The sequence below is a fragment of the Melopsittacus undulatus genome, chromosome 2, assembly GCF_012275295.1.
Source record: "Melopsittacus undulatus isolate bMelUnd1 chromosome 2, bMelUnd1.mat.Z, whole genome shotgun sequence".
Lineage (NCBI taxonomy): Eukaryota > Metazoa > Chordata > Aves > Psittaciformes > Psittaculidae > Melopsittacus > Melopsittacus undulatus.
In genome coordinates this window covers 39,862,708-39,885,345 of record NC_047528.1, presented here as the reverse complement: position 1 = coordinate 39,885,345, position 22,638 = coordinate 39,862,708, and the positions used below count along the sequence as shown (strand labels likewise).

The 22,638-nt window shown below is 35.1% G+C and overlaps 1 protein-coding gene across 3 annotated transcripts in view; it reads left to right on the top strand.

Annotated features, from left to right (window-relative positions):
* Positions 1-22,464, top strand: part of DACH1 (dachshund family transcription factor 1) — a 366,347-nt gene extending 343,883 nt beyond the window's left edge. For all 3 annotated transcript variants that reach the window (XM_005148107.4, XM_031048082.2, XM_031048083.2), the window contains one exon: positions 19,670-22,464. The gene's annotated coding sequence lies outside the window, so the exon portion shown is untranslated. The remainder of the gene's footprint in view (positions 1-19,669) is intronic.
* The last annotated feature ends 174 nt before the right edge of the window (positions 22,465-22,638 follow it).

Here is a 22,638-nt window from a genome sequence, read left to right as displayed (position 1 = left end):
CAAAAAGTCAAACTGGGAAAGAAATTAGCCATGTGGATGGAAAATAAGAAGATTCTAACAAAAGGAGAGCAATATTTAAATACCAAAAACTTTTTATCAAAGGCTAGTCTAGAAAAGTCTGGGAGGTAGGGTCTGAGGTGCTGGTTCTAAGATTTGGCTAGAAAAAAATCATTAAGAACAGATACAATAAAAGTTTGCAAAAAAAGATGACTAGCAGCAGAATTGATGGTGAAAGATGAAGGTACTTCCCAGCATTTACAACTGTTGTGGTCATTCATCCACGTGCTTAACTGACACATTCTTACCAAATTAGGAATATGCAAGCATTATATCCATGTTGTCAAAGAAAAAAAAGACTATTCAAAGAATAGGAAAGTTTCATAGATTTTAACTTTCAACTTTTGAAGTTAAAGTCCTTCTTTACATTTTCTTTTATCAACAATATCCCTAAAGACAGGATTCTGTACATGCAGAATTATTACAATGTGTGTTCTAGAAATTGTCTTGTATATTTTTGCTAAATGTCTGTGGTAATTGTGGTGGTAAAATTAAGAAAATTAAGGATTTTCTCAATGGTAGTGATCATCTATCAAAAAGCATAAAGTTAGGCATTTTTGCCCCACATGTTACATTTAGAGAAAATCTCAGTTTCTGTCAGACACTGTAAATTTGCCACCTAAATAAAAGAATAAATAAACTAAATTGAACCATTACACTCTGAATATCATTGCAGATAAAAAAGTATGTACAGAGCAAAACTTTCAAAAGGAGGTACCTTCAGTTGAAACTTAGTAAACTGTTGAAGTCATATCACCTAAGGGGGAGGGAAGGGAAGTTTCATACTTTGAGGGGGGCTTATAATGTTACATTACCTTTATTTCTGCAAAGAAATTTAGACTGTAGGTGAGCAAATATTCTTAACAGTCTTGTAACAGCCCGTTTTTGTGAAGAGTATCAGCTAGTGATTTTCTCTGCTTGTAGAAAACTTTGTTTATACTGGTACAAGTGTCAAGAATGAGAGCAACTAAAATGTACCTCTATACTTTGTCAAATTTATGCATGTGTATTCACATTGTAGAAAAAGAAAGCTTCTTTTATGTTATCGGGCTCGGAGGGGATACCATAAACTCTTTCGACAGAGCAATCTTTTACTATAGTAGCTTGAACTACAGAATAAGCATACTATTCTGTAGCCTTAGTATTGCGTATAATAAAATAGGATTTAAATGAACGCTATTGAAATCAAAGTTCAGTTTAGGAACTTGAGTATATTGTTGTGAAAAGCCTAGTCAGTTATATTTATAGCTTCATATCTTCACAGCAGGTAAACAGTTTAGAAACCTAGGGGTCCGTTATGCTTTATGCAAGTGCAGTAGTTTTTAAATAACAGCATAAGGTCCACAATTTCCTTTCCTTAAAACCTACAATAAAAAATAAAAATAAATGCCACCACCACACAAACTACAAAGGTAAAAAAATGCTGTATCTTGCATTTTTCTACCTCCTGTGGCTAGGGACAGAATGCAGACATGCCACAATAATGTTTTTTATTTCTACTGTTCAAACCATATTAATGAGAACATCATTTTGGAGAACTAATTATTTCTATTTGTCTTGTGTCACACTTTCTAATTCCCCTATATTAGCACAGCCAAAGCAAATTAATTGCTTTTCCAGCAGTTGAACCTTGTCCAAGAATGAGCTCACATTCCCTTCCAGTTTTGCAGTTTCTAGGAGTGCATTGTGTCAAAAATTTCTCTTGATACTAAACACAGCCCAGAGAATATCTTTACAGATTTCTGTTGCTGCTCACTTGATGAAATTTATAAGTTTAAGTGACCCACTAGGAAAGATAAAGTTCTTAGCTGCAAGATTATACATCAAAACAGTTAAAGTGAAATTAAAATTAAATGAATGAATCTCACTGAAGCAAAAAAAGCAGTAATTAATGGTTCCCTTAATTGTCTTCATAAAATATTTGCATGGGTCTAATTTGCATAATTTGCATGTATTAATTAATCTTTCAAAGGAATTTTGTGCTGAGAGAAGCCAAAAAATCTCTTTGTTTTATTTAACATCTAATGAAATATTTATCTTCATTAATGAACTTCTCATCTTCATTAAAATAAAAATTGCACAAGTTTGTATGTTTTAAATGTTTTCATAATTGTAGTATGCAAAAAATACTCTTCATACCTATGGTATCTGAAAAACAAACACATTATTGCACATTCTGTGTCATTTTGACTACAGCAACATTTTAAATTTGAGAAACCTTATTTCCTCCCCTAGAAGTTTCCAAGGGGTTTTAAAGTTCTTGAACTTCATGATAATTGATGATTTTTTCTTATTTATTTATTTTAATTTACAAATAGATTTGACAAGTGAAACATTTTGGTATCTTTTATTGTTGTCAACCTGTGATACGTACCAGCTTTTCTGGAACAAATATAGTGTACAGTAAAAGAGACTAACATCATAGGTTAAAATCTAAAATACTGCATGATTCTGTACATGACATGGGGTTAGCTTATAATCTTTTAGACTAACAGTTGTGGAAAAAACAGTTTGTGAGTTACTGCCTGACATTTGGTGATTGAACCTGGAGCAAGACTGATGATAGTAACAGTTATAAAAGACGATAGTGGCAGAGGACCTAAAGTTAAATGGCAAGTTGCAGTGATCAGCAGCTTCGAGACAGTATCCAAAACAGCTAGACATCCAGAAAGAGAATTAAAAAAATTGGTATTAAGGTTTTGTGCAAAATTTGAATGTGGAAGTGTAAGGAGATGAAAAGAAATTAAGTACTTTGCAGAGGAATTCTCTGTAAAAAGAATAGTTGTAAGAGGATGATTAGTTTTTTGGGGACAAAGGTGAAGGCTGTTACTTTAAAAGGGGACCACCTAGAATCCCAAGGTAATGTATCAGCTACTTAATACTGTTGGAAATAGTGTCTATGGAGAAAGAATAGCGGAGTGTGGTTAAAATAAAATAGCTTCTATACAGAATGTTAACGCTGTGCATAGTAAGATTTGTGGAATGAAGTTTCATTTTTTTCAAGGATAAGTACAATATTATTGGAATAATAACTTGAAATAGGGAAATGATTGGGGATTTTGAATGCAAAGAATTTTATTTGCACAATGAAACAGCATGATAGGATCTGCACTCATTTTATTATGAAATGCCTATGCTTAAATCCTTGCACAAGGACTTTATAAACACATTAATGTGTTCGAATATGCTTTATACTTGCAACACCTTAGAAAGCCAGCCCTGTGGAGACAGAAAAGTAGGAGCTGCTTAAGAGTGCTGTAAGATACAGCACTCATAAAATAATTTAGGAAACAGGATGTTTAAGCTATAGAGAATGTATAAAGAGTTATATATTCTTTACTACATTATCCTAACATTTTTTCAACTGATAAGATGTAGTGGAAATTTGTGGATACCATAATGGTCGAATAGATATTGTTATGTATTACGAAGGTGTGGAATAGCTGCTGAGGCAATGTAATTATCTATAAAATACCTAAACAGTATCAGTGGGAGGGATATGTTTCACTTCACAATTTCCTGGGGTAGATGTCTTTATCTGAGCTATTTAGGCTGGACTCCTATTAAAGTCAATGAAGAGTAATAGACACATCTTTTCCTTTGAAGAAAATGAATCATAACTTCCAAGTTTCTTCATTGGTTACAAAACCAGCTCAAACACAGCTATATACAGTGCAGGTGCCTGAAGCTGATGTGATGAATCTCATCTGTTGTGTATTTTCCTTTTTACTTGCCTCAGAATTCCAACATCACTTGTGATAGTAAACACTCTACAAGCAACTGCATTTCAGTCTCATAACTACTGATGTTGGAAATGAGTAATTGTGCATCCTTTCTGGAAAAATATCCATGCCTGACAATTCCCTTTCTGCTTGCTGTAGTTCCGTAATGTTTCCATACTTTACAGTTTTGAAATTTGCATAAAACATGACCCTCAGATGTAGAAAGGGTAACTTGAATTTTGCATTAATCTTGAAAGTTTGCAGCTTTTATTGCAATTAGATGCTACCATGGGAGGCACAGGGAATGAAACAAGAATCTCAAGAAGCATTTAGAAAACTCTGAAATAAGAACAAAAGTGGACATAAGTTGGGAGGTGAAAAAAGAGGCAGACGAAGTATCACAGAACTCTAAAATGGAAAGTGGTGTTATGTTCCTAATATAGTTGTATTATAGCGCGTTAACTATATTACTGTATCATTACTAATTTGTAATAGACAACTAGTAAATATTTCTCCATTTAAATGTAGTTTTGCTTACAAATAAGACACGGGTTGGAATTAATGTGATGAAATTTAGGAGTCTACAATGTTGACACTTCTATCTGTGCTTATATCCCTCGACCCTCTGTGGAGGGAGTGAAGTGTCTTGAGTATGGTTCACCACTTCATAAAGTAGGTGTCTATATTTCTCCTTTGTCTATGGACATAGGTGTAACCAGAGTACCTTGGTGTAGAACTCTACAAACAAATTTAGTAAACTCAGTCACATTCCAGAAAAGATGAATTCAGTTTCTGGAAGTGAGAAAATAATTTCTTGTGGGAGTTTTGGGGAGGCTTGGGAGGGGTTGGGATTTGATTGGTTGGTTGGGTTTGGTGTTGTTTATGGATTTATTTATTTTTTCAATAAATACACTAAATCCATTTTACAGTAGGGGTTATACTCCAGGATAGTCCAGCTGCAAAGCATGTGACGTAGTCACAAGTATATGATAAGGACTCACTGTCTTTGCTCATTTCACATTTTGCAGCAAACAAAAAATCAAGTGGATAATACCAATTTCACAATTAAAATAGTAGCATTTATTTGAGTGCCTTGCATGCTTTAGCTCTGATATTTTGTTTTTGAATTATATGGTGAAAAGATAGCGCATTTTGCATGCTTCAGTGCATTTTTAACCAATGCCTTAAGCCAGAATTAAATCTTTATGCAGTCTTTATCTACTGATTTCTTGATGGCAGCCCTGATGCTTTCATATCTCACAAAGGGTGTTGTGAAACTTAATTAATGTTTGTAAAGTGTTCTGGATCCTGGATGAAAGGCACAACAGAAGTTCAGTTATGTTGTTAGCTTCTGCTTTTATATTTTCTTTGGTGACTGATCAGAATCCCAGGCATTAAAAAATGGCAAAGAGAGGTGATGCAAGATGCAGCAATTCACAACTTACCAACTCATTAGTTACAAATTTAGGACAGGAAAACAGATTTTAAAAGATTTTATGGGATTCAGTAGGGAAATAGTTGAAGTCATAATTTTATATAAAGGCAGCTTGCTTGGATTTTCAGGAGGGAAAAGTTTAATAGAATGACTTACCTGAATTACTCTGTGTTAAATCAAAAGTGGTATGTTACTGAGTGGCAGCATTTCAGTGCAATACGTGACAGTCTCTCTTTTATAACCCCAAAGCAGCTGTAGAGTAAGAAGTCCTGTTAAAAAGAATGGCAGTTCAACAGTCACTTAATATATTCAAGAGGCAAACAAGCAGTTAAACTTAAAATGTAAATAAAACTGTATGGTGAGATTGTATCAGGCAGTAACAGTCTTAAGAGCTAGAAAGGTAACCACCACTTGCACACTCCAGCTCAGTTGCTGTATTACTTTTATGTCACTTAAAAAATAAAGAAAAAGAAAAAAAGATACCCTTGCCATCAGTAAAGCTGTATTAATTTAAACTACCTGAGAGTCTTATGGTTTAATTTTAAAGTGGCCAAAGATTTTAGGTTTTGTCATTTGTCTCTTTGCCTGTATGATAAAAAAACCCAAACCAACAAAACACCAGAAATCAACCCCATACACAAAAAAAAAACAAACCCAGAGCAACAACAAAACAAAAACAAACAAAAACAGAAAAAAAGAGAAGCAAAATATTTGTATGTCCTTCAGAAATTGGAATTATTTATAGTATCTTAATATGTCTGTAATATTCATATAAGTGCCAATTACTATGCCAAGTCTGTTTTAATTCTAAAAATGGCATTTTGTAGCATTGGTTATTTTTATATTGACGTCATTAAGAAAGATAACATAAAACAATTAGGCTTTATATAATTTAAGCATTCAGCTTTCCCAAGACCTTGACCTCTCTATGTCAGTATCTCAAGTTCATTTGAAGAAAAAAAAAAAAAAGGAAAAGAAATAAATCAACTAAGAAAAGTAAGTATAAAGGAAGTGGAACTAAAATTAACACATTTGGAAGGAATACTTAGCCAGCATGGCGTTCCATCTATAGCTAAAATTTGCTGTCATCATATATCTATAATAAGTATTCTTCCAGTGAACTGCCAGCTGGCTTGTAAAGAGGAAGATCTATTCTATAGAACAGACTGGTAGCTTTAAAAAGAAATCTTCAGCTTTTCAAGCCATCACAGGAAGTATTTTGGTCATTGTAAGGTTCCGTAGCACCTGAAGGACATCCTGGGAGACAGCAGTATATATAATGATAATGTGATGTCATTTTGTTTTTTGTAGTTGATAAGCACATGTGTATCAGTAACGATAAAAGGAATATTTTTTCTATAATTTTTTTGTCAGCTCTATTTTTTAAAAGTGAGGCAGCCTCTAAGCTGTATTGCAGTTTAGGAAAAGCAGCAAATAGCATAATAGTGTGTTTTGTCATGGATGTTAGAAAGAATGGATCACAAACTGCTACAGCTGGCCTTGGAAACAAAGTGTTATGAAGTCAGGACCAAAAAATTTGCAGTACTGGTTTATGTGCATATAGAATACAGATTGTTAAAATATACAATGCTATATTATATAATTCAAGTTTTGACTTGTTTATTTAGTCTCTTTGTTGATTCTGCAAATTTTGCCTGTGACAAACTGTCGGTGCAACCCTTGCATTAAAAGACATGTATTTTTCATGATATTGTTTCATGCTGCAATATGCTGGCTAGAAGTCCTTTCAAGTAATCAAGCTATATTGAATACAAACATAAAATAAAGAGCAGCAATAATTTGATCTCAATTTTAGCTTTACAGTCTGACTCAACAATACACCCTCTTAGCCATTGAAAAGAGAACGGTGTCTTTGTACGCTGATGAATTGAACATAAAAATATTGTGGTTGGATCAGACTCCTTGGCTTCACTGGAAATACTGGAAGCATCATAAAAGTGCTATAGCTGACTGGGGGATCAGTTCCATTTTCAACCTTAATCATCAAATTTGTTATGACAATCACAGTTACTATCACTGCAGTAACTCTGCCATCCTAAGCAATCTGATTCCTAATGCTAAAATATCAAAATGGTAAAACACTATTATACTGTACAGAAAACAGTTCTATTCCTGGTCCAAATGGGCAATAGTTTCAGAGTCTGATCTTAAACATTCATTGCACAAAAAAGTCTTAATTTTAGGAATTAAAACAAAGGTTTCCCTGTAGTTTTTTTCATATTCTTGCAAAACCTGTGACTCTCTCAGATTTTTCCAGCAAAAATTAACTTCATAGCCAAGTCAGTTTTACTAGACCAGATATTCAGTAAATATATTCTGTATATACTCAGCTCTTGCTTCTCTTCCTACTGTAATAGCATAACATTAGTGATAGGACTGCAGGGGCTTTAAAATTCACGTTTGCAGGATACCATATCACAAATACTATCTTAAAGACCATTTTAATACTATAAATAATATGTCATCTTGGAAGGCTACATCAAAATTGAGTTCCTGCAATAAAACTGTTTTCTGCCTCTTTTTACTATTTTATATATATACAAGGGATAATCAGTTGCTTTTCTATGAGAAGTATACCAATTGATTTTATTTTCACGTTTTGTACTCAGTTCCATGCATTATACTAGTATCCTGTTCTAAAATTATCCTAGTTTAAATTCACCGTGAGCATGGATAGCCCACATCCTAAACATGTCCAGGGGAAGTCCTGCAAGTGACATGAACTTGACCAGAAATATATTTCTGTTGAAAATACACAGTTGTAAGTGGGCAACAAGAGAAAACAAATAAATAAATAAAAGAGAAACAGCAAGCATGAAGTAACATTTTTCATTTCCTCTGTCTTGACAAAATCACACTTCCCAGCAAGAAAATTTTACACATCAGATAGTTTGCACAGGTCATTGCTTCTGACTCCAAGATAGGTGCTTGATCCCAGAGTCAGTGGTTAAGACTGCTGTGTAGTTTAATTTAGCCATTCTCTTTTCTCTTGCTTACTTTTTGATGGTGGACCATGGTGCTAAGTTCTCCCTAGGAAGACGTGCTGCTTCCATATGGTCTGGGATTTCTGTAGTGGGGTGCATCCAGGACACAGTCTGTCATGACATGCTTTTTTTTCTGAGGAATCTCTATTGTCAAAGACACTGACTGATGCCAAATTCAAGCCACCTGGCCCTAAGGCTAATTGAGGTTTTCCTGGGAGGGTAGAATAATAATTCTAAAGTACCTATCTGAAATTACGTTACCACTGAGAGGCAGTGGGAAATGTTTGCTTGTCACTGCAGTACTTAGATGCATCTATGAAGATATGCTCAAGATGGAAGTTTACAGTCAGTTTGGGGAACTAGTTTGAATTATGAATTGCAAAACAACCTACCTGGGCCAGCATCAGCACTTGTCACTGAAAGAGTTCTCTTGTAATTTTAAATGCTAGTACTGTTAATTACTGATTTCTTAGAGGAAAAAAAGCATTGCCTAGGTACTGTTTCATAGCTAACTATTGGGTTAAACCACACATACATCTTCGGGCTTGAAGTCTTTCTGTAATTTAACATGAGCTCATTTCCTTCAGTTTTGGAGTTGTGTCCCTCATGCTAAGCTCCAGGAACTTCATTAATATCTATTAATATTTCTGTGTGGTAGTAAGGATTATGTGTGACTTAGTTCATTTCTTGTTTCTTAGGGCATGACTTCTGGTTTGGTTTCTGTCACCTTGACTCTTGTTCTAGGGCTGACTACTTGGTGCCATTGTCTTCCTTAAGCTTGCTTTTATACAAAATAGCTAAAAGCAGCAAGCTTATATTGCACGTGTTTTGACACCTCATGCATCCTTAATAGATTTTCCATAAGCTTGCTACTGTGCAATCCATCTATTTTACAGCCTCATTCCTTCCTGTTCCTGAATGTGACTATTTCTTCATGTTTTGCATTGGGCTGTTACTCTGTTTTAGCACACAAATGAGCTCGGGGTAGTTGGGTATTAAAGAAAAGTGTGGTGTTAATGTGATATTGATATTAGAAAAGGATTCCACACATTCCAGAGTTGATGTTTACAGGTCAATGTCAGTAGTAAAGCTAAATGCTTTCTTTAAATGGCCTCTCTTTTCCAGTAACCTTTGCAGCATTTGAAATGACATATCACTAACTGAGAAGGAAAAGCCACGTCATATTCTTGTATTAATTGTGGGGTTTAAGTCTAATCTGAAGACAGCAAAACACTGGTCTGCCTTTTAGTTTTCACAGTATTACATCAAATAAAAATTATTTGTGTAAAAAAGAAGTAGTTTGTAGAGAAGAGTGAGGTAGGTTTCTGATTCTGTGAATCCAAAGAGGTGCTCTGCGTAGGAGCACGTGTTTTAAAAAGTAGTCTGGGCTAAAGCTCTAAAAAAGATAACACTTTAGAAGAGCTTGTCTTCACAAATTTGTACATGCTGAAGGAAATGAACATCCCACTGTCCAGGGATGGAAACAATAGATTGCTAATACTAACCATGGCCACAGCTATTCCTAGCTGAAAAATCATGACCCATGGTACTTTCCCCAGACTTTCATAAAAGATTTTTATTAATCCACACTTGATTATGTGATCTGTAATTGTAAACACGTGTATCATGCTAATGCTATTAGCTTCTAGTTCAGTGACAGAAAGGATTTGTCTGTGTTTTTCTGTCCATGTATGGAGGAAGTTTTAAGAGCTGCTAACTTGGATGTGTTTTGAATAGGTATTTTCTGTAATTTGATCTCAGCTCAGAAACTGTGGAAAGTTCCAACAAACACTGATGTAATTCAGATTGCAAGATCGTATTTTGCTCTTCAGAGAGAAAAATAATTATATTTTTTAAAGCTGTGTGAAGATTCAGTATTTTGTATATATATGATTACCTTGGTGATGATGTATGTGTAAAAAAGTGATTATTTGAGAAAAGCTCTAAAAAAGGAGGCAAAAATTGAGAAAAATGGAAAGAACAATCAGACTATCAAATTGAATAACAAACTCTGTTTCCATCAAGACTTCACAAGGAAAGAAAGAAAGTATGAGGCAGAAACCACATTCCAATACCCACCTTATGCTCATTCTATGCTATCAGATCCAAGGTTGCTTGTTGACTGGCTTGTTAAAAAGATAGTAAAAAAAGTGTTGTTTATGTTTCTGAAAATACGACAACAAATAGAGCAGATCTTTTTGTAGGATTTAGAACTGTTTAATGCAGGATAGATTGCTCAGCAATCTATCTAAAAACTTTTCACACTGTATTACAAAGAAGAGCAGAACACAGTGAGCTGTGGAAGCTCGCAATCTGATTGTATTTAGCTGTGACTTTGTCCTTTAAGAACTTTTTCACGTGATTCTTTAATTGAGGGTGTTTTGTTTAGATTTTTATCTCTTGGTTTGTCTTTTGGGTTTTTTTTGGTTGTTTTTTTTTTTAGTAGTATAATTTTATTCTTTTTTACCAGCTGAAGGGACACAATACAGTGACTTAGGTTCAGTGCTTGTAAGTAATCATTTCTGTCGTCTTTTTCTGGTTATGCGTTTGTTATGTTTATACAAATAGGAAAAGGGTTGCTAAGTTCATAGGGCATCTATAAAAGACAGTGTGATCTTTTTTTTTCCCTAATCTTTTTCTTTCAAAGAATTCCTCACCTCACAAGGTCAGTCTTTTCAGTGCTCAAAATGGCAAGCTCTGTATGTAATATATGATCTTCCATTGCAGGGGGGTTGGAACTAGATGATCTTCAGGTCCTTTCCAATCCTAACTATTCTATGATTAAATAGTAGAAGGTGATATATTCAGGTAGTCTGTTGCTTTCTTAGTTTACTAAAGACCAGGTCACTGACCTTTAGCTTGGTCCTGAGCTATTCAGTGTTATAATGAAAACATATATTCATGATTAAAACACATGCTAAAGTTACTGAAAGATCCTGACAGTTCAATAGTTAAAGTATCTGCAAATAAATGTGTTTAGACATTCATTTTTACATAACTGTGTTTAAATTTCATGTGTGAAAACTCAGAGGTAGAATTAAAATCTCATAAGTATAATTATAATTTTAAAAAGAGACATGAACATTTCAGTCTCCTGAATATTTGCAGTGAGCATTAACACAAATATATTTGTACATGAATGTTAAGTAGAGAAATGAAAGGTGTATGATTAATAACAATATGTAAATTTGAAACTAATTTATTGGTGTTATACAAAGGGCAAACTAGGATAGTGTTTGGCCAAATATGTTTACATACTTCATATTTGCATGAATTTATTGAACATGCAGTGTGAAATCACCCATCTTTGCATAAAAACTGGATAAGCACTTTTTTTAAAAGGACAAATCACTCAAATTTCAAAGCTTTAATAGTTGAGTCTGCTTTCCTACATTCTCCTGTACTGCATTCTAATTGTACTTGGGAAGAGGGAAGTGGATCCATCTGTGTTCCCCAACACATAGAATTGTAGAATCATAGAATAGTTAGGGTTGGAAAGGACCGCAAGATCATTCAGTTCCAACCCCCCTGCCATGGGCAGGGACACTTCACACTAAACCATATCACCCAAGGCTTCATCCAACCTGGCCTTGAACACTTGCAAGGATGGAACATTCACAACTTCCTTGGGCAACCCATTCCAGTGCCTTCCCACCCTCACAGTAAAGAACTTCTTCCTTACATCTAACCTAAACTTCCCCAAAACTTTCCTTAAGTTTGAACCCATTACCCCTTGTCCTTTCACTACAGTCCCTAGTGAAGAGTCCCTCCCCAGCATCCCGATAGGCCTTCTTCAGATACTGGAAGGCTGCTATGAGGTCTCCATGCAGATTATATACTTATGAAATCAGTAACAATGTCAGGGCACTATAGATACTTCTGTTCCTCCATTTCAGTGTCAATTTGCAAAGCTTCAGTGTTCTGATTAACCTCAAAAGCTGGAAGGAGTTGATTTCCTCTCACATTATACTGTTTTGCATTTTATCAGGAAAATTATGTAAAGTTGTAGTCTGTTGATTTCATGACTGCCTTTTACAGAAGCTGGGTTATATGTCTTTTGTCTCACATTGCAAACTCTGAAAAGATTTAGCCTCAAATGATTTTCCAATGATTAAGAAGTTAGACTCTTTTTTTTTTTTACTCTTTCTCCTTCAGTGGAAAATAAAATGTTTTTGTCTCGATTTTGAATGAAATATCTAAAGAGCATACAAAAATATACTTTATCCTTAATTAGCTGCTTCCTTTAAGTTTTTTGAAGAAGGGTTGCCATTTGACTAAGATCCCTTCCATCTGTCACAATACTCTTGCTTTTATTTTGACTTCCTGTTGCTGTATTACCAAATATCACACGAATCATTACCATTTGTTTGCCATCTCTTTTGTTTTTCTGTCTCTTCCTCCAAATGATTAAAATATCAGGTTGAATGAAAGGTTGGAAGTACACTGTGATTCACATTTGCCCCATCTTATTAAAACAAATAAACCAACCAGTTATATAATTTAGATGTGCTTGAGCTATGGCTTGCAGATGCTTTTATCAGCTCTAGGCTGAAGAGGTTGTGTGCATTCGGGCATGCACGTACAACTGTTCTTTGAAAGGGACAAACCTCATTAGATTACAGGTGCCTGGAAATAACTTCTAAAAAAATAGCTGCCATTTTCAATAAAGCTACTTCCTAACAGGAAACACAATTTATTATGTACTTCAGCACAAGTGAACAGCTTTCCTTTTATTAAGATAAAAGTAGCCCCATTTAGTGTCACAAATAGTTTATTTCTGTTAACCTGTTGGACTGAGGGTGAATCATAATACTTTTCATTCTGATATTCTAGTTTACAAAAGGTTGAAGAGAGCTTTAATGATTCTTAATTTACAAAATATGTGTTACACTAGCTTTCAAGTTATCTCTTTTACTTGCCACACTATCATTTTTTTGTACAGAGAGTCAGAAATACTTCATCATAGCCTCAGCTTGATAGAGCTGAAGTTAGAAGTTTTTAACAGCTGTAGGTTGGGTCAGTGGTGTGTATATACTGAATTTCAGTACAAAGTCTCCGCTGTCTTCACTGATCATGAGGGCTAGCCCGATGGATTTTAGGTACTGCAACATGCGGTTTTAAAAGAGGCCTCTCAGCTCAGTCACAAGCCATAGGGATGGGCTTCAAATTCATTTTTGTGAGCCAAGAACCGATAGTTTCAATTAAATAAGTATGTGCATGTGGGATTTTTTTGCTGCTGGTGGTGTTTTTTTGTTATTTGTGCTAATGTATTCCTTAGAGGTCTCAGCTAATTCTTCGGTACCTTGTTAAGGACAAGAAAGAAGACTGAGAAACCATCAGTGCACTGAATCTCTGTTGCCTAAAAAGAGAAGGGAAAGAAAGAGAGAATGATTAAAAAAGGAAACAGAAAAGTGAAATAGCAGCTCATTTCACTGTTGCGAATAAAGCTCCAATCCTTACTTGTTCAGTTCTGTGCTTATTAATGAAAGAGAAATCAACTTAAAGTAAGTTTTCTTTGAAAGCACAAAGAGATTAATAGCTCCACCTTTCAACTATCCTTAAGGCCCATTTTGAGTGACAATCAGCTTACATCACTCTCCTATGCATTTTTCACAAAATTACATTGACTGTAGTTAGGAACCCTAGTGACAAAACCAAGGCTACTTTGTTTGATATAAGTATTCCTGGCATTTACTGTTCTACATCTCACAAATTATGGTCATAAAAAATAACAATAAATTAATAAAAAATTACCCAAACCTTGACATTATAACTTTCCAAAGCTACCACTGAGATGTCTGATCTTGTGATTAATTTTCCTTCTCATGCATTATTTTGTCTTTTTTTTAATTCTTTTTAACCTGGATTCCGTGGGTTTCTTTCTTATTAGCTGTCTATGACATACTACCATTTCTGGTTTGCTGCTTGCTTGGTTGTTTTTTTTTTCCCCAAAAACTCCTAAATATGGGAAACACTTTTATCTTTTTACGAAGGAGAGTTTTCCTGAATAGGCTTTTCTCTGATAGCAGTTGATTGAATTCAGATATGATACCACACCTTTGTGGTAGTTCTGCAGATTTTCATAAATGGCACTATGCTCTTATAGTCATGAAGATCACTGTTGTTAGCTTTAATTTTAAAGCAGCTCTCAAAATACAAACTAGAATATGATATGTTTGCATGTCAAACAACCCCAGTGTCACTTGCATTGAGTGGCAGATATGCATGTTACCATCTAATGGATGATTTATTTTGCAACCTAAGACCAGACTTAACATTTCGTTGTAGATTTTAATCATTTTACAAGGGTGTGTATTAATAGCAATAATATTTGAGTGAGTTTATGTTTTTATCTCGGAAAATGTTGGACCCATAGAGATATTACTACAAGCTGCCCACAGAACACCAGTGTGAATCATTTCCCAGCTGACATCTCTGTGGGAATTCATTTTAAGGCATATGATTCGTTTCAGCATTGCAGACTTTTATGTCAGTTCAATTTGTTTGTTTTCTTATAACATTTACGACCTTTTAACTGTTTGGGCATGTTCATTCAAAAGCCTCAAAATGAGTCTTAATTAAACAGGGTTGATCTAAAGAAAATACTCCCTCACTCTGGCTAGAATTTCTGTCATATTAGTTCATAGACAAAAACAAATGAGAATTAGGAATACTGGCATTTTCAGTTGGAGTTAGTAGCTGTGTGATCTTGCTGAACACTGCCATTTGCAAAAGAGCAATTAAAACAGATGACAATCTGCTAATCATGCACAGTTCTATTTAGAAATTTAGCAGTATTTTCCCAGTTTGTGTGTTTGCTTGACATCCTAAGAGTGAAAGGAAGTTTTATGTATTTAAACTGTACATAACATTATGTGAATTTGGGAAACTTCACAACAGCTCAACAATTTTCAGTAGGCTAAAAATACACTCCAGTGTTGTAAACATTTATAGAAAACACTCTGTGTGTACGGTTGTGTATTATATGTTTACATGTACATATCTATGTTTGTGTGAATAGTATATGCCATATTTGTTTTATTCTAAATTGGTTTTATGCAGATAGACAAACTGCGGGAGTTTTTTTAACAATAGAAAGTGATGCAACCCAGATACATAGATAAAAGCTGATCAGGAGGAGGAAAGCAGACGCATGCTCATCATTTGGAGTTTAGGAGTAGTGCCATTTTCAGCTTGATTTGCTGATCACTGGTCGCTGTCATGATTTGTAGGTTTTGCCTGTGATTTTAACCTTTGAATCACAAAGAACTATGGGTTGTAATGCTCCACTGGTATTCAGATAGGAACACTGGCTACACCTAGAGGTGAAGTGATTCTGGTGGTTTGGACAACATTGAGAAGTTCCAGTCATTTCAGAAGTATCTCTGAACAATGAGAATTGAGAGAGAAACGGATAGGAAGAAGGGAATAGGAATCTGAAAAACCAAAGGGGCAGCAGACAGATATAGGTCACCGCATCATGATATGAGGATAACATTCCTTGGCAGAGCCTTTGGTTTCCCTGGCATGGTTTGAAGTCTTCATATTTCTGAAGTTCAGTGCTATTTACCTTCTGTACATTCCTCTTCACTGGTGTCATGAACTTCTCAGCTGTCCACAGGAGAATACCGGAACAAAAGTATAAAGCCTAATGAAATTATTTCTCCATTTTATCCCAAACTCATGTTATGAGAGGCCAGTGGGGAATTCCAAAGATTCTGTGATTATTTTTTTTTTTACATGTTGGCACTGTAGGTTCTAAAGAAAAGGATATCCAATTTACACCTCATACTTCATAGAATCATAGAATAGTTAGCGTTGGAAAGGACTTTAAGATCATCTAGTTCCAACACCCCTGCCATGGTCACTTTCATGTCTAATCTGAATAAAGGAAATACTTTACAATCCATAGAAGATTTTGAACTCCCCCTAGGTATTACTTGATCACAGCAGAATTGCTGTATCTATATGATGAATGTTAGGATTTATTTGAAAGTTGATGTGTCTAATGCTTGCTGCGTTTTCACATATGTTAGAGTATCAAACATGTTAATGCAAATATATCTGTTTTCTAACAAGCCTAGCAATAATATTAGTTCAGCTGCTGAGTTCCTGCATGGCATTTTAAGTCCATTATCAATAGGGATGATTTAATTGCACTCTTAATGGTCCATCATATAGTTATTTGAGAAACAGGAAGATTTCTGCATATAGTAGATACTCATCATAAAAGTTTTTAAATTATATAAATAAATATCCTCTTTGTAAGGAAGATACTTTGTAAAGCTGCCCATTTCTACTGCTCATTGTAGTGTGGGCACAGAATACAGGATCTGATAGTGTCTTCCAGTAAAAGTGAAAAACCTCCTACTGACTTCACTGTCAGATTGGATCCTTATGCAGTGTAAAATAGAGCTGACTTTTGAAAATGTACTGCTGTTCATTTTCTATTGGCTGCTACAAGGATTCTGCTTCCTACAGCTGTATTTTTAATTGAGAATATGTTTTAATAAATATTTTATTTAAAAAGCTAGATAAAGAGACCTAATATAGTAAAATAAAATACAAGTTACTGACTGTAGGTTATCTTAATGTTTAGAAGGGGGAATTATGCATAGCACTCATTAACAAATGTGCATTCAGGACAGCCAAAGTGCTAGTATAAATGCAGAGTAATTCTTCTACAGAGGTATCTGGACAGCTTTAGTGCTGTAAATGTCTATTGTGTTTATTCAATATGTTTGGAAGAATTATTTGCAACTATAGCCAGTAGTAGCTCTGGCTGTCCTGTACTTGATGCAGGTTTTCTTTTTTAATGGTTTACTAGACCTTTGTTTTTACCAGGCTCATGTCAGAGGTTCCTTCTTTCTCTCCTGAATTCCTATATGCATTTTGGTTGCTCTTCCTGCATCAGATAAGAATAAAGTCTTTAAGGCTTTACTCAAATTCTTTTTATCTCTCTTCAGTGCAAAAAGTCTGTAAGAGTAAAGAGAATGTGGAAAAGTACTGAGTAGAAGCATTCTAAATGGTGGGAAAATTATCATCTATTCTGCCAAAAAAAAGCTAGGAGGGTGAAAAAGTAGGGAAAAGGGGCAGGAAAATGTAAAGATGGGAAAAAGTAGCAAAATGGAGTACACACCTGAAACTTGCAAAAGGCAACTGGTGGTGGAAAAGGAAAAACAGAGGGACATTAGGTAAAGAGTTGTGGTCAGTGGCTCAATGTCCAGTTGGAAAACAGTAACAAGTGGTGTCCCTCACAGATTGGTATTGGGACCGGTCTTATTCAACACCTTTGTCAGTGACATGGACAGTGGGATTGAGTACACCCTCAGCAAATTTGCCAATGACACCAAGCTGTGTGGTTTGGTTGGCATGCTGGATGGAAGGAATGCCATCCAGAAGGACCTTGACACGCTTGTGGGCTGATGCCAACCTCATGAAGTTTAACCATGACAAGTGCAAGGTCCTACACCTGGGTCGGAGCAATCTCAGGCACAGCTGCAGGTTGAGAAGAGCAGAGATTCAGTGCAGCTGTGCAAAGAGGGACTTGGGAGTGTTGGCCAATAAGAAAACACGAGCCAGCATCAGTGTGCACTCACAGCCCAGAAAGCCAACCATATTCTGGGCTGCATCAAAAGGAGCGTGACCAGCAGGTCAAAGGAGGTGATCCTGCCCCTCTACTCTGCTCTCATGAGACCTCACTTGGAGTATTGTGTGCAGTTCTGGTGTCCGCAACATAAAAAGGACATGGAACTGTTGGAACAAGTGCAGAGGAGGGCCACGAGGATGATCAGGGGACTGGAGGACCTCCCATACGAAGAAAGGCTGAGAAAGTTGGGGCTGTTCAGCCTGGAGAAGAAAAAGCTGTGTGGAGACCTCATAGCAGCCTTCCAGTATCTAAAGGCAGCGTACAAGCATGCTGGGGAAGGACTTTTCATTAGGGACTGTAGTGACATGAAAAAGAGTAATGGGTTCAAACTTAAACAGGGGAATTTTAGATTGGATCTAAGGAAGAAGTTCTTTACTGTTAGGGTGGTGAGGCACTGGAATGTGTTGCCCAGGGAAATTGTGAATATTCCATCTCTGGCAATGTTCAAGGCCAGGTTGGGCAGAGCCTTGGGTGACATGGTTTAGTGTGAGGTGTCCCTGCCCATGGCAGGGGTGTTGGAACTAGATGATCTTAAGGTCCTTTCCAACCCTAACTATTCTATGATTCTGTAAGTGTCACTGTGAGAGAGTGTGCAATTCTACCATCTCCTTTGTTCCCCAGCAGTTCTGATAGAAGCTATGCAATAAAAATCAGAAAGGGGTGTGCAGAAGGTCCAAAATTTTGTACCTGTATGTGATGTACATTTGTCTGCTTTCAAGTTAAACTTTTTCTCTCAAAAGTTTCAGTAATCTTCATGTTTCAAAGAAAGCCAAGCATTTCAGAAACCTCAACATTCATTTGTATAGGTTTAGCTCACACAATTGTTTTCCTGTACATCTAAAGAGAATTTTAATGTGCAATGTACAAGGGAGTAATGCTTTCTATCCTACAGTTTAGAAAACCAGTAAGTTTTTCTGTTTCCTGTTTAGTGAAAAAATAAAAAATCAAAAATCTGCATCTTTGCTATGAGAATAGATGCATATAAACTGTTCATGTCCCTGGTGAAGAAAAGATTGCGTTACATTTGTAAATTAGGTGAAAATATGTTATGGCAGAATGCTCTCTCCAAGTTTTTATAGATCAACAGCTACTGGATAGGTGAGCTTATTGTTTCTCTCCATCACACATATCTCACTTAAATATCTGCTCCTCACTTGGGTGGAAAAAATGTTGAGAGAGATGTGCTTACATCTTAACATAGTAATTGTTCAGTTAATCTCATTTATGGGGGAAGGAGGCTATACTTCACTGATACCGATTAAATATCCTATACTGGGTTCTATATAAATAGCTACAAATGTGCACAATGGTTACATTACATGGTATATTTAACAACATAGCTAAATCAGAAAGTATGAGCTATGCTGCTAGTGATGGGAGTGCTAACGATTGCATGCAAGAAGACTTTTGCTCTGCAACCATGAAGGAAATAATTGCTGTTCAGCACTATTCAGTTAAGTTTGCATATCAGTGAAAACACATGCACAGAGGCTCCACCTACATTCCTTGTGCCCTAGCACTGATAGGAGTGCAGCATATATTAAAGCTTTAGAAGGTGTTACAGTATTTGCAACTTGCAAAGTGCATGCTATTTTCAACAGAGTTAATTTGATCACGGTCTGTTGAAAATGCAGTGGTTATGTTCAGGTTTTATTTTTTATTATTTTAAACACAGTGTACCATAGGTGGCATTTTACAGACTGCTTCTGCTGAGGTTTTTAAATCTTGTGAGTATTTTCCTCTTTTTCAGTTCATTGTGGATATAAATTTATAAAGCAAATGTTTCTTTTTTATATTTTAGATGGAAGACTTTATTTGAAAACTACTGTCATGTATTGAATTTTTCCTGCTGAAAATACCTGTGCTACAGTAAAGAACTTTGCAGTAAGACGTTGGCTCATAAGGAGTTCTGTGGAAACAAAGTGTTTTCAAGCCAACTTCCTCAACTTCATTTATCAATGTTCTTCAAAAATGTAAGGAATTCTGCAAGAGTGTCCTCCTTTGGTTATCTCCTGTGGCTCAACCTGGAGATCTAAAGAATGTTTGTAAATGTACAGTAGCGCTCTTCTTACAGTGGAAATCTGCGTCTCTGCACCGGACTATTGTATCCAAAATTACAGGCGGTCAGAACAAGGCTGAGTATTCCCTTTTTCAAGGAATGCAGACTCTGTCCTCCTCTGATGATTCTGTATTTGAGCACATCAAATGATCCTTCCAGCAGTGTCCAAGTACACTTACAGACTGTTATCTCATACTGAAACCAGCAAGACAGCTCAGAAATGAACCTTGTAGAGGGCATAAGAGGATTCTTATTAAAAAAAATAGAAAAAAAAAAGAAAAAAAAAAGGTAAAAGAAAAAAAAATTGATACATTCAGTTTCAACCTATGATTGTGGGTTTTCTTCTAAAGACATTTTTCCACATGCTTTCCAAGAGACCAACACATGTTCGAGTACATAAAGTGAAATGGAATTTTGTGTAAGTGAAAAGAAATGCTGAATGTAAACAAACTGTTTTACTGTTCACCAAGTCTCTTTTCCTAAAATAAAAAAAAATACAATAAAAAGAGTAATAATTTCTCATTGTAAACTGACAGGGGTTTATGAAATAAAAGACTTTGCTTCTTATCAAACTGTTGGTCACATGTACAGTATATAACACAAATCACACACGGAAGGTATTATGTATGCAGTAGAAACCTAGAGTTTAGGAAATGAAAATTTTAGATAATATTGTTTTGTCACCCTGTTGGTCAGAAGGACACCTTTCTAGTTTTAACGCATGCAGGCATGTAAATATTTGTCCTGGAGTCACAGTATTACTGAATGAGATCTTAAGCATCTGGTAACAAGTCAGAATTCTGTATCAGCCACTTTTATTTGTATATTGAGCCCTGGTTAGTGCCCTGATTAGTGCACTTTCAAGAATGGACTGTGGCTGATCAGCAAGTCAAAAATGCCAGAAATATTTTTATATGTTAATGTCATATTACGTCAATGTTGCTAAAAAAAAAAATAAAAATGAAAGCCTAACAAACACTTGATGTATCAGTCCAATTCCACGTAGAACTGAGTGATACAGTTGAAGTCTATTGTCCCTCCCACCTTGTCTTAGGGATGGGTGGTTATGTGTTACTTTCACTGTCTTTATGAAAGCTACAATATGTGTTTTCACCTTTGTGCTGATAACTGGAAGTAAGCTGCAACACAGTGCTTATTACATTACTAAAAATTATGTTCTTTGCTTTGCGTACTTTTGGGTTACCCCTTTAAAGACTGATTTTGTGAATCAGTGCTATTACTGTAAGTTTTGTGATTATGCTTTCTTCATCTAATGTTTTATGCATATAAAATATTATTTATTACATGGAAACATATCAAAACCTTAAATATCTAAGATGCCTAACTTAAAGAAAATATTTCTTTAAAAATAGTTCTGATTGGGTATTAATATTATTTTGTCAAAAAAAAAAGAAATTAATGTTTTGTAAACTCTAGCACTGAGCTTCTATAGTTTGTAGGTCTTCCTTGCAATACTGGTACACATTTATTTTGTACAGTTCATATTTAATCCACCACAATCCTTTTTTCACAATAGAAAGATGTATATACAAGTTCACGTCATCGTAATTTTTTTAAAGAAATATTGAGCAATATTTTTCATTAAATATTGTGACCTAATACTTTGTAGCAATATTATTTTCTAACCATGATTCTTTCATAATTTTCATAGTTGCTTGAACATATATGGGATTCTGTACTCCAGTTTTTTCATTCGCAGTCTTTAAAGGGTTAACAGCTGTAAAGTTAGATGGACTTGTGGCAAGCTTTTGAATCATTCATATCTGAAAGAGAATTAAAAGCCTACAAACTGAAATATATAGTAGCATCTACCATTGCTCTGCTCCTTGCATAGAGTCACCTGTAAGTAGGTTTAGTAGTTTTACAGTATATTATTTCAAGACCTTTGGGAATGCCTCAGTGTTTGGCTTGGTACATAAATGGAAATGTTAAGGTTTAAGGGGGAACCAATTTATAAGCTGGATGTTTAGAAAGAATCTTGCTAAAACCAGTGTAAATACTACAGACCATGAGATGTTACTGTAAGTTGAATTTTTTGCCCCTCTTTAGTTATGCAGGTTTTGGGTTGGTATTTTGTTTTTGGGTTTTGATTTGGACTTTTTTTTGGGGGGGAGGGGGTTTGCATAGATTATGAAGAAGTTGTGCTCATGTTATTGTTTATATGCTTTTGTAATCTTAAAGATATTAATGTCTAGTTGTTCTATATTATAACCACATTTGCGCTCTATGCAAGCCCTTGGAACAGAACATACTCATCTTCATGTAGGACCTATGAAAATTGTCTATTTTTATCTATATATTTAAAGTTTTCTAAAAATGAAAAAAGGTTATTACGAATTTTGTTGTACAAAATCTGTACAAAAATCTGTTTTTACATCATAATGCAAGAATTGGAAATTTTTCTATGGTAGCCTAGTTATTTGAGCCTGGTTTCAATGTGAGAACCACGTTTACTGTTATTGTATTTAATTTTCTTTTCTTTTCAACAATCTGCTAATAAAACTGTCTGAAATCTCCCTGTGACTTTATTTACAGTTCATCTTTATTAAATTTTCTGAAATGTATAACATCAGAGGAATATTTACTTTCTAATGGGAGGCATCTAAAAACAATATAAGTCAGCTCTTTGTAATGTGAGAACAATGCTGAATGATTTTATTTAACATGCAACTGCTTCTATCTCTAATATG